This window comes from Triticum urartu, chromosome 7 (assembly GCF_003073215.2).
Source record: "Triticum urartu cultivar G1812 chromosome 7, Tu2.1, whole genome shotgun sequence".
Classification (NCBI taxonomy): domain Eukaryota; kingdom Viridiplantae; phylum Streptophyta; class Magnoliopsida; order Poales; family Poaceae; genus Triticum; species Triticum urartu.
Genome location: NC_053028.1, coordinates 586,021,700 through 586,032,081, shown reverse-complemented (window position 1 = coordinate 586,032,081; position 10,382 = coordinate 586,021,700). Strand labels below are relative to the sequence as shown.

General features: G+C 51.9%; 1 long non-coding RNA gene across 1 annotated transcript; it reads left to right on the top strand.

The window, feature by feature from the left end:
• Window positions 1-291: 291 nt before the first annotated feature.
• On the top strand, window positions 292-2,717 carry LOC125521787. Its single transcript, XR_007289430.1, has 3 exons — window positions 292-1,324; window positions 1,433-1,557; window positions 1,666-2,717. It is a non-coding gene; the product is annotated as an uncharacterized LOC125521787 (long non-coding RNA).
• The last annotated feature ends 7,665 nt before the right edge of the window (window positions 2,718-10,382 follow it).

The window sequence follows — 10,382 nt, the reverse complement described above, 5'->3', positions numbered from 1 at the left end:
GATCCAATTCTTCTCCAAGTTACCAGGATGAAAGTCCTTCTTTACCTCAACCCCGCAGACAACTCCATTGCTCCCAAAACCTTTTCTGTTGATCATCAGTTCTCACTCAAGTTTACTGCAGTAAACTTCAGAGGTTGCTTACCTTTTAACCAGAGCCGTTTTCATCGAACTACCACCAGGGTTGAGACCTCCCCTGGATGAACTTCCCACTAGACAACATGGTCAAGCCTCTCTCCCTCGCTACCTACCAGTGCACGCGATGACCGCGTTAATGGCACCACAATGCACGCGCTCTGTGCACTGCGGCCGCGTTCAGTGGTTGTTTGTGCTTCGGCCCCTCCTCCTATCGTCGTCTTCGCGCGCGTGAGCGTGTCCAGCAGCTAGCCTGCATCGTCGCCGTCCTCCTGGAGCCACTTCCCCCTCCGTTAGCCCCTCCGTCAGCTCTCGTCGCCGCGCGCCCACGGGCGAGCTGTAGCCGACCAAGGCTTTAATGGCGTTCGGCTCCTTCTCCTCTTGTCCTCAAGCTCGCCCTCGTCTCCGTGAGCCATGTCCCTCGTCTGTTTCCTCTCCGTCGCCTTCCCCGAGCTCATGCGCGAGCACACACGTCCGCGGCGCCGGACACGCGTCCGCGGCGACGCCAGCTCGGCCTCCTCGCCCCGCGGCTATTTAAGCCCTCCCCCGAGTCGTTCGAGCACCTCATCAGCCTCCCCTCACTCCTAGCTCCCTCCCCGTCCACTCGCCTGAGCTCCAGAAGCTCTTCTTGCCACTCATCACTGCCATGGCCGCCCCTGGCCTCCGCCTAAATTCGCAGCAACCCGAGCCCTTCTCCTCTCCTAGCCACAACCAGAGAGCCACTAGACCTCCCCGAGCTTTCCCCGCCCTCCTCCTTGCCCTCTCGTGGCCTCTCGCCGTGCTTCCCATCACCGACCAAAGCTGCCGTCCGCCGTGGTCACGGCCCCGCTCGTCCCCGCGTTCTCCGGTGAGCGTGCTGCCCCCAGTCGGGTGCGCCTCTCCACGCGGAGCATTTCGGTGGTCGGGGCGTCTCCTGAGTCGTCCCGAGCCGGCCGGACGAGCGCCGGCGCCATGCACCTCCTCTGTTCTGCGGGCGCGCCGTCGGGATGGAGAAAGAAGAAGGGAATGGAGGAGAGAGAGAGAGGGAGTGGATAAGGCGGGCCCCACCAGTCAGCCACACCGGAGCCGGCCCCGCGTTGACCCCAGGTGCCAACATGGATAAGTGACGGGTCCCACCCCGCGGGACCCGCACGTCAGCGACCCACGCCCGGCCCCGCCACTGTCCACGTGGTTAACTGGAAACGCATTTCAAGTACGTTTTCTTCCGACGAAAGCTCCCTTTCTTTTATCTAATGTACGTTTTCCCTTCTGGAAAGCGTATGCCTCTCTTCTGCGGCTAAAAAGGTGTTTTCTGTTACAGAAAACGTATTCAACCCGAAGGCGCTTTCTGTTTTTCTGTCCAGGCCAAGATTTTGAAGTTTTTCATTACAGATGGGTCCCTGGCAGAAAACACCTCATATCTTTTTAACCACAACTCCAAATGAGGTGATTCCAAAGCCCACTTTTTTGTTTCATCAAGCCCGTTCTGATGGAACCATTTTCACTATGTTTTGACATTCTGAAAATGACCATTTTGCCCCTGCCCTTATTCAGCCCCCTCTGAGAGAGTACGTTTTCCGGCGATCCTTTCCGCAAGTTTCTCGCACTTTCTCCCGGTGATTTCTTCCACCCCAGGCAAGCCACACCCTCCATTTTCATGATTGCAATGCAGTGACATTGTTTAAATTATTTGAACTTGTTTAAAATATTGCTTTAGCTACATGACTTTGTGCATGGCAATTTCTCGGAGTTGTATTTTGATCTTGTTATTGCCATGACGTTGCTTGGAGTTCTAGGACTTATATTTTGCAGCTTATGTGGTTGACATGTTGCCATTGGATTATTAGTGGCTTATGTTTTGATAATTTTCATGGTGGTGTTGGATATTATATTTTGGAGTATTACTTTGGATATCATGCTACCTTTGGATTATTAGTGGTTAGTATGATTATTTTCATGATGATACCTGTTATTATCTTTGGGAGTATTACCTTGGATATCATGCTGCCTTTGGATTATTAGTGGTTAGCATGATTATTTTCATGATGATACCTGTTATTACCTTTGGGAGTATTACCTTGGATATCATGCTACCTTTGGATTATTAGTGGTTAGCATGATTATTTTCATGATGATACCTGTTATTATCTTTGGGAGTATTACCTTGGATATCATGCTGCCTTTGCATTATTAGTGGTTAGTATGATTATTTTCATGATGCTAGTTAATGTTTTGTTGCTCGGAGTATTATTTTCGGAGATGATGTTTACATATGGATCTTAGCCGAATAGCTTTATTCTTGTTATTGGAGTAGTAGGAGTATTGTTTTCGGATTCATCATGACAGTAGTGTTGTGCTACCCTTGGAGTATTTTGAGATGATGATATTATGCTTGGATTATTTGTTGGATATTGCTATGATTTGTATTATAGTTTAATAGTTGATATTGGAGTAGCAGTTACCACAACTGTATTTTTGGGGATAAATTCCGTCATTAAGTTGGTCAGGTGCCGCCGAACCGGGCTTTTCCAGTGCAACCACATTTGCCTTTATGGGAAGGCCCTAATGCGGTCTATTGTCGTGCCTCTCACCGGTGCCTCCAACTAGGGAAGGTTATGGGTGCGTACCCTGGCCCGGTAAGTAGACATAACCTTGTGTGCCCGTAGTTGGGTTTTGCGCGCGTGTCCCCGAGTGGGAGTGTTTTGACCACGACGGTGGTCGGGGTGTCTTTGGTAGACATGAGGCCACCCAGGACTAGCCCAGTTGGGAGTGGGTCGGAGTGGTCAGGAGAGCGTCATGACAGTAGATCGATTTTGTCGGAACGCCGTTGGTCCACCCGAATGGGAGTACGAGGCCATGGGTTCTGTGTGTGGGTACAGTGTGCTACCTCTGCATAGTGTATTTAATCTATCGATAGTCGCGTCCGTACTAGGTCCCACCATTCGATCAACACTCACATGACGGAATGACTTATAGGTGATTTATAAGTTGATATGTTGAGCAGTACAGATTGGTAGGATGTTGATGATGAGGTTGGAGACCAAGTGTTGGTCATGGTAGTGATCGCCGGAAAGATCACCGTATGGTTTCGATCATGAGTTGATCGAGAGGGTATATTGCTTGTCCGGTTAGCCAAGAGAGATATGGTTATGGAGATCTGAGATGGTGATGTATCAGCATTGTATTAGTTTATCTCATGCTTAGTAGTTGCCTCGTCATGGTAGTTGATAATTAATTAACCTGTTGATGCTATGTTATTCCCTTCACTACAAAAAAAAGACACATCCGTGACATTTTGGGCCGAACGAAATTTTTTTCTGTCATACATATGACACTTCTATGACGATAATTGTGACAAAACCCGGTATCATCATAGATGTGGTGGGCTCCTACTTCTATGACAAAAAATCATGACAGAAAATGGGCTTTTCGTCCTGGGCAGGCCGGAGACGCAGCTGCATGACATTCTTTGGGCCGTCCATGACGAAAAAACCGTGGTAGAAGCAAGGGCGAGGAAAATTTCGGGGAGTTCCCGGTTACGGTGGGAGGTCGGGGGCCGAGCGATGCGCGTTTCTCTCGTACACGTACGCGCGTGTGTGCGAGGCATTGGCTCTAACTGAACCCGAACGAGGCGTTGGGCTCTAACTGAACCCGAGCGATTGCACTGCAGGCTACGCGTTACTGAACCCGAGCGATCGATCGATGGCTGCTAACTGAACCCGATCGAGCGATTCCTTCGCTACTGCTAATTGAAGCCGATCGATGCTGCCTCTGGACTAATAGTGAGCGTTGCGGGGGGGAGGGGATGGATGAACAGTTCCCGATGGGGGTGGATGAACAGGACCCCATGGCGTTGCCTTTGGATGAACAAGACCCCGATCGATCGAGCCGGTTGGGGCTGGATGAACAGGACCCCGTGGAGGGCTGGATGAACAGGACCACCCCGTGGAGGGCAGGATGAACAGTAGACGGTGAAGGGTAGGATGAACAGTAGCCCGTGGAGGGGTGGTTGAACAGGAGCCCGTGGAGAGGGCTGGTTCAACAGTAGCCGGTGGAGTAGCGCGCGGTGGAGGCTGGATGAACAAGAGCCCGTGGATGAACAGTCGCAGGTGGAGGCTAGAGGAGGTCGACGGTGGATGAACAGTAGGTCATGGAGGCTGGAGGGGGTCGACGGTGGAGATGAACAGTATCCCGTAGAGTCCCATTTTGCGGTACGCCACACCCCTCCCGATGAACAGGACCCCCGTTTCGACCGTAGCGCTCCAACACAAGTCCGTTTCGTCCGTTTTGCAGTACACCACACCCCTCCCGATCAACAGGACCCCCGTTTCGACCGTAGGAGGTCCGTTTCCTCCGTTTTGCGGTACGCCAGACCCCTCCTGATGAACAGGGTCCCGTTTCGAACATGGCTGGTCGAACACAAGGCTGTTTCCTCTGTTCTGCGGTATGCCAGGCCTTGTTTCCATCGCCTGTTCCGTCCAAGCCCTCCCGATGAACACGACGCATTCCGTTGCCTCCCGATGAACACGACGCATTCCATTGCCTCCACATGAACACGACGCATTCTGTTGCCTCCCCATGAACACGACGCATTTCGTTGCCTCCCCATGAACACGACGACGACGCTATTTATCCGTTCCCACCCAGCCATGTACACGAGCCCTGGCCGTACGTATGCGCGAGTAGACGTTTGAGACCCCACCCGTATGTACACATACATGGCCATATTTTCTTTCTTGCACCCTGGCCGCTGTACGTACGTGTCCATGCTACGTGCGCGCCTCTACTATGACACATGCGCGCCTCTACTACGACACGTGCGCGCCTCTACATCGACCAGTATGTACGTACACGTTTGCGACCAGAATGACAACGCTACGTACGCTTCGACCAGGTGGGTCCCGACTGTCAGGCACTTCCTTGTGTGCGAAGATGTAGCTGGTGGGTCCCAGCAGTCAGGGGGAAACGTTTTTTCGTGAAATACAGTGGCCCGTACGGTGGGTCCTAACTGTCAAGTGGAGGAATCATTATTTTCCGTGCAATAAGGAGGCACTTCCTTGCTGCGGCCGTGGACCCAGCTGTCAGCCTCTCCACGTACAGTCCACGTCTGATGGAAGTCGTTCCTTGACTACGTTGACCACGCCGCGCAGAGAGCACCAGGGCGGTGGACGACGCGAGGCCTAGGAAGGGGACGACACGGAGGCAGGAAGACTCGGCAGTTGTTTCCCACACGGAGGGGAGTATGACTGTGCGAGGGTTTACTAGTTCGTCTACCGTCGCCGGAGAATAACAGCAGGTGTGGGTGAGTAGAGGGATGGCTAGGCCAGCGATGGGAGTACGGTCGGGCGGTGAGGCCTGCGCGGCAGCACAGCCGGCCGCGAGGAGGAGGGAGCAGGCATTCCTGCCGGCGCTTGTTTGAGCGGCTGGAGCAGGAAGAGCAGAGATTGAAGAAGCACGACGGTCGTTGGATGGACATCCAACAGTCAGTGCTTGTGCGTCAACCTTTTTTTAGGAAAGCCTCAAATCTGTGGAAAACAGCATACAACCCATCTGCCATTATTTCTAATAATTTACAGCCCATTTGCTAATTCTTAAGGTTTTTTTGGAGCCCATATTATTTTTGTTAGCATTACAGCCCATATTGTGGCAACGGTTAAAAAATTATACGAAATTTTGCATATTTCGGTGCGGTCCGTACTGTTTTTAATCCCGAAATTTCGACTCACATTCAAACTGATTTTAAAAATAAATGTATATCAATATAAAATCCAACAAATTCTCCATGCATAAAAATTAATGTAATTTAAAATCTTGAAATGAAAAAAAAGATATTTGAAACTAATTGTCGTTTGATGTGTTTTAAAAATGTACAACCCATTTCTCATTACTGATGGGCCATTTTCTCGGCCAGCCGAATGAAAGCTCTCCTCGTTTTGAAAGATTTGCAGCCCAACAGGCCTGACAAAGCGACTTACTTGGCAAATCACAAAAAAACTGGGATGTGGCCGAGGACCTAGCTGTCAGCCTCTCCATGTACAGTACTCTTCCGATGGAAGTCATTCCTTGACCACGTTGACCACGCCGCGCAAAGAGCACCACGGCGGTGGACGACTACGAGGCCGAGGAAGGGGACGACGCGGCAGTGGAAGCCCGCGCGGAGAGGACTACGAGGGTTCACTGGTTCGGCTGCGGTGTGAGGCTGCCGTCGCCGCAAGGCCTGGCCAGCGATGGGAATAGTAGGGGTAGTGAGGCCTCTGCGGTAGCACAGCCGGCCACGGGAGGCAGGAGCATGTGGCACGACCGGCGCTGCTTTGGGCGGCTGGAGCAAGAAGACCAGAGGTTGAAGAAGCACTACGGCCGTTGGATGGACATCGTACGGTCACCGGAGCTAGAATCGTTCATATTGACTAAGTTGACAAAGCCCTTCTTCCCCGTCAACTTAGTAGGCCCACAAGTCAGCCTCCCAGCAAGGTGGGTCCCAGCTAGCCGGGGGAGTATTCATTTTTTTGTGCGTAATAAGGAGGCACTTCCGGTGGGTCTGAGCTGACAGCGGGGGGGGGGGGGGGGGTTTTTTTCGCGAAATACAGTGGCCCGTCCGGTGGGTCCCAGTAAGTCAGGGGGAAACGATTTTTTTCGCAAAATACTGGTGGCCCATCCGGTGGGTCCCCGCTGTCAGCTGGAGGAATAATTGTTTTGCACGTAATAAGGAGGCACTTCCTTGCTGCGGCCGTGGACCCAGCTGTCAGCCTCTCCATGTACAGTCCACGTCCAATGGAAGCCGTTCCTTGACCATGTTGACCACACCGCGCCGAGAGCACCAGGGCGGTGGACGACGGCGAGGCCTAGGAAGGGGACGACGCGGAGCCGGGGAAGACGCGGCAGTGGATGCCCACGCATAGAGGAGTACGAGGGTTTCACTGGTTCGCTGCGGTGTGAGGCCGCCATCGCCGCAGAATAACAGGGGGGTGTGGGTGAGTAGAGGGATGGCCTGGCCAGCGGTGGGAGTAGTAGGGGGCGTTGAGGCCTCCACCACATCGCAGCCGGCCACGGGAGGCAGGAGCACGAGGCATGACCGGCGCTTGTTTGGGCGGCTAGAGCAAGAAGACCAGAGGTTGAAGAAGCACTACGGCCGTAGGGTGGGTCCCAGCAGTCAGGGGCAAACGTTTTTTCACGATATACTGGTGGGCGTCCGATGGGTCCCTGCTGTGAGGTGGAGGAATAATTATTTTCCGCGTAATAAGGAGGCACTTCCTTGCGGCTGCCGTGGACCCAGCTGTCAGCCTCTCCACATACAGTACTCTTCCGATGGAATTCGGTCGTTGACCACATTGACCACGCCGCGCCGACAGCACCACGACGGTGGACGACGGCGAGGCCTCGGAAGGGGACGACACGGAGCCGGGGAAGACGCTGCAGTGGATGCCCACGCGGAGAGGAGTACGAGGGTTCACTGGTTCGGCTGCGCTGCCGTCGCCGCAGAATAACAGGGGGTGTGGATGAGTGGAGTGGAGGGATGGCCTGGCCAGCGGTGGGAGTAGTATGGGGGCGGTGAGGCCTCCGCGGCAGCACAGCCGGCCACGGGAGGCAGGAGCAGGCGGCACGACCGGCGCTGCTTTGGGCGGCTGGAGCAACAAGACCAGAGGTTGAAGAAGCACTACGGCCGTTGGATGGACATCGTAGGGTCAGTCGAGCTAGAATCGTGCATATTGACTAAGTTGACAAAGCCCTTCGTCCCCGTCAACTTAGTAGGCCCACTATACTGGGTCCCAGCTAGCAGGGGGAGTATTCATTTTTTTGTGCGTAATAAGGAGGCACTTCCTTGCGTGCTAAGATATAGCTGGTGGGTCCGAGCTGTCAGCGGCGGTAATGTTTTTTTCGCGAAATATAGAGGCCGTTTCGGTGGGTCCCTGATGTCAGGTGGAGGAAATCATTATTTTACGCGTAATAAGGAGGCATTTCCTTGCGTGCGGCCGTGTACCCAGTTGTCAGCCTCTCCACGTACAGTCCACTTCAGATGCATGTCGGTCGTTGACCATGCTGACCACGCCACGCCGAGAGCACCAGGGTGGTGGACGACGGCGAGGCCTAGGAAGGGAACGACATGGAGGCAGGGAAGACTCGGCTGTTGTTTTTGTTTCCCACGTGGAGGGGAGTACGACTGTACGAGGGTTTACTGGTTCGTCTGCCGTCGCCGGAGAATAACAGCAGGTGTGGGTGAGTAGAGGGATGGCTAGGCCAGCGATGGGAGTACGGTCGGGCGGTGAGGCCTGCGCGGCAGCACAGCTGGCCGCGGGGAGGAGGGAGCAGGCAGTCCCGTCGGCGCTTGTTTGAGCGGCTGGAGCAGGAAGAGTAGAGATTGAAGAAGCACGACAGCCATTGGATGGACATCCAACAGTATACAAGCCATCTGTGGAAAGCCTCAAATCTGTGGAAAACAGCATACAACCCATCTACCATTATTTCAAATAATTTATAGCCCATTTGCTAATTCTTACGGGTTTTTTTGTGAGCCCATATTCTTTATGTTAGCATTACAGCCCATATTGTGGCCACGGTTAAAAAATTATACGAAATTTTGCATATGTCGGTGGGGTCTGAACTATTTTTAATCCCGAAATTTCGAGTCACATTCAGACTGATTTTAAAAATAAATGTATATCAATAAAAATCCAATAAATTGTCCACGCATAAAAATCAATGCAATTTAAAATCTCAAAATGAAAAAAAGATATTTGAAAATAATTGCTGGTTTGATGTGTTTTAAAAATGTACATCCCATTTCTCATTACTAATAGGCCATTTTCTCAGCCAGCCGAATGAAGCTCTCCTCGTCTTGAAAGATTTGCAGCCCAGTAGGCCTGATAAAGCGACTTACTTTACAAATCACAAAAGAACTGGGCTAGCCATTTTCAGAAAGAAAAAAAGCTACTAGGCTGGTCTGTGGTAAACATAAAAAGAAAAGGCTGTCTAGACAGGCCAGAGTGTCCCGCACAGCCCAGTTGACACCCTGCTTCCGTCTCAAAAAAAATTTAGATAAATGCCACTCCAATTATGGCGATTCATAAAAATTCCACTGCAATTTCCAAACTTTGAAAAATGCCACTGCAATTTTTGCAAACTTTGAAAAACGCCACTGCAGTTTGCAAACTTTGAAAAACACCACCCCAGACTTCGAAAAATGCCACTAGAAATGGCATGAAATGGCTTTTTTCAAAGTTTGGAAATTGGAGTGGCATTTCTCGGATACACCAGATTTGGAGTGGCATTTATCAAATTAACCCAAAACAAAAATAACTGGGCGAGCTGCTGGGTCCCTGGTGTCAGCCGCTCGTTGTGCAATTCTCTCGTTTATTGACTACGTTGACAATGGGATGGGACCCAGATGTCAGAAATCCAGTAGGAGGAGCCATTGTTTTTATTGTCTTGAAATAAGGAGGCACTTGCTTGCGTACTGCCATGACCTTGGCGGGTCCCTGCTGTCTTCCTCTCCATGCACAGTACCAGTTAGTCGTGCTTCAAAACTGATCGGCACGCCATTAAAAAATAAAGGTCGATAACTAATGTGGCACCTCGGGCGAACGCGGCAAGATCGCATTTTGCACGAGAAATTACACACCATGTTTCATTGACATGTGGTCCCGTTCCAACATACCAGTGAGACGACGACGAGTAGTAGGAGTATTTGCGAACGGACGTGAAGGCCGGGGCGCCTCTTCGTGAACTGTGGCAAACTCGCGATCGTCCACCGACTCTTCGCCTTTCCCTCTTGATTTGGAACTGCTGTCGCATGCTCTTCCTCTCCCTCCTCCATTTTCCTTCAGCCCTTCACCCTTTCTTCTGCCATTGTTCGATTGTCTTCTCCATGGAGGGAACATGCCGGAAACGACCCCATTATTCTTGCCCCGATCTGAAAGATGACGTGGTGGAGGAACTCATTGATCGGTGTGACGTCATCACCTCGGCTAGCATGGCAGGTTCGTTCAAACCCATTCTCGACTCAACTAATAACATCATTAGAAAGAAACCAAGAGTCAAGGAGCGGTTTGATCTCCCCTATCTTCTTTGCCGTGACCCTGATGACTGGCACCGGCATGACGGAGGCCTCGCCCTGTGCCAGTTGATGCCGCTTGATAATGATACGTATGATGTTAAGATGCCATCGCTTGAGGGCAAGGCTTGGGCGGGCGCAAATGGAGATTGGGTTGTTTACATTGGGTCCAACTGCGAGTGGGAACTTGTGAATGTGTACACTCGTCACCGGGTTCCACTTC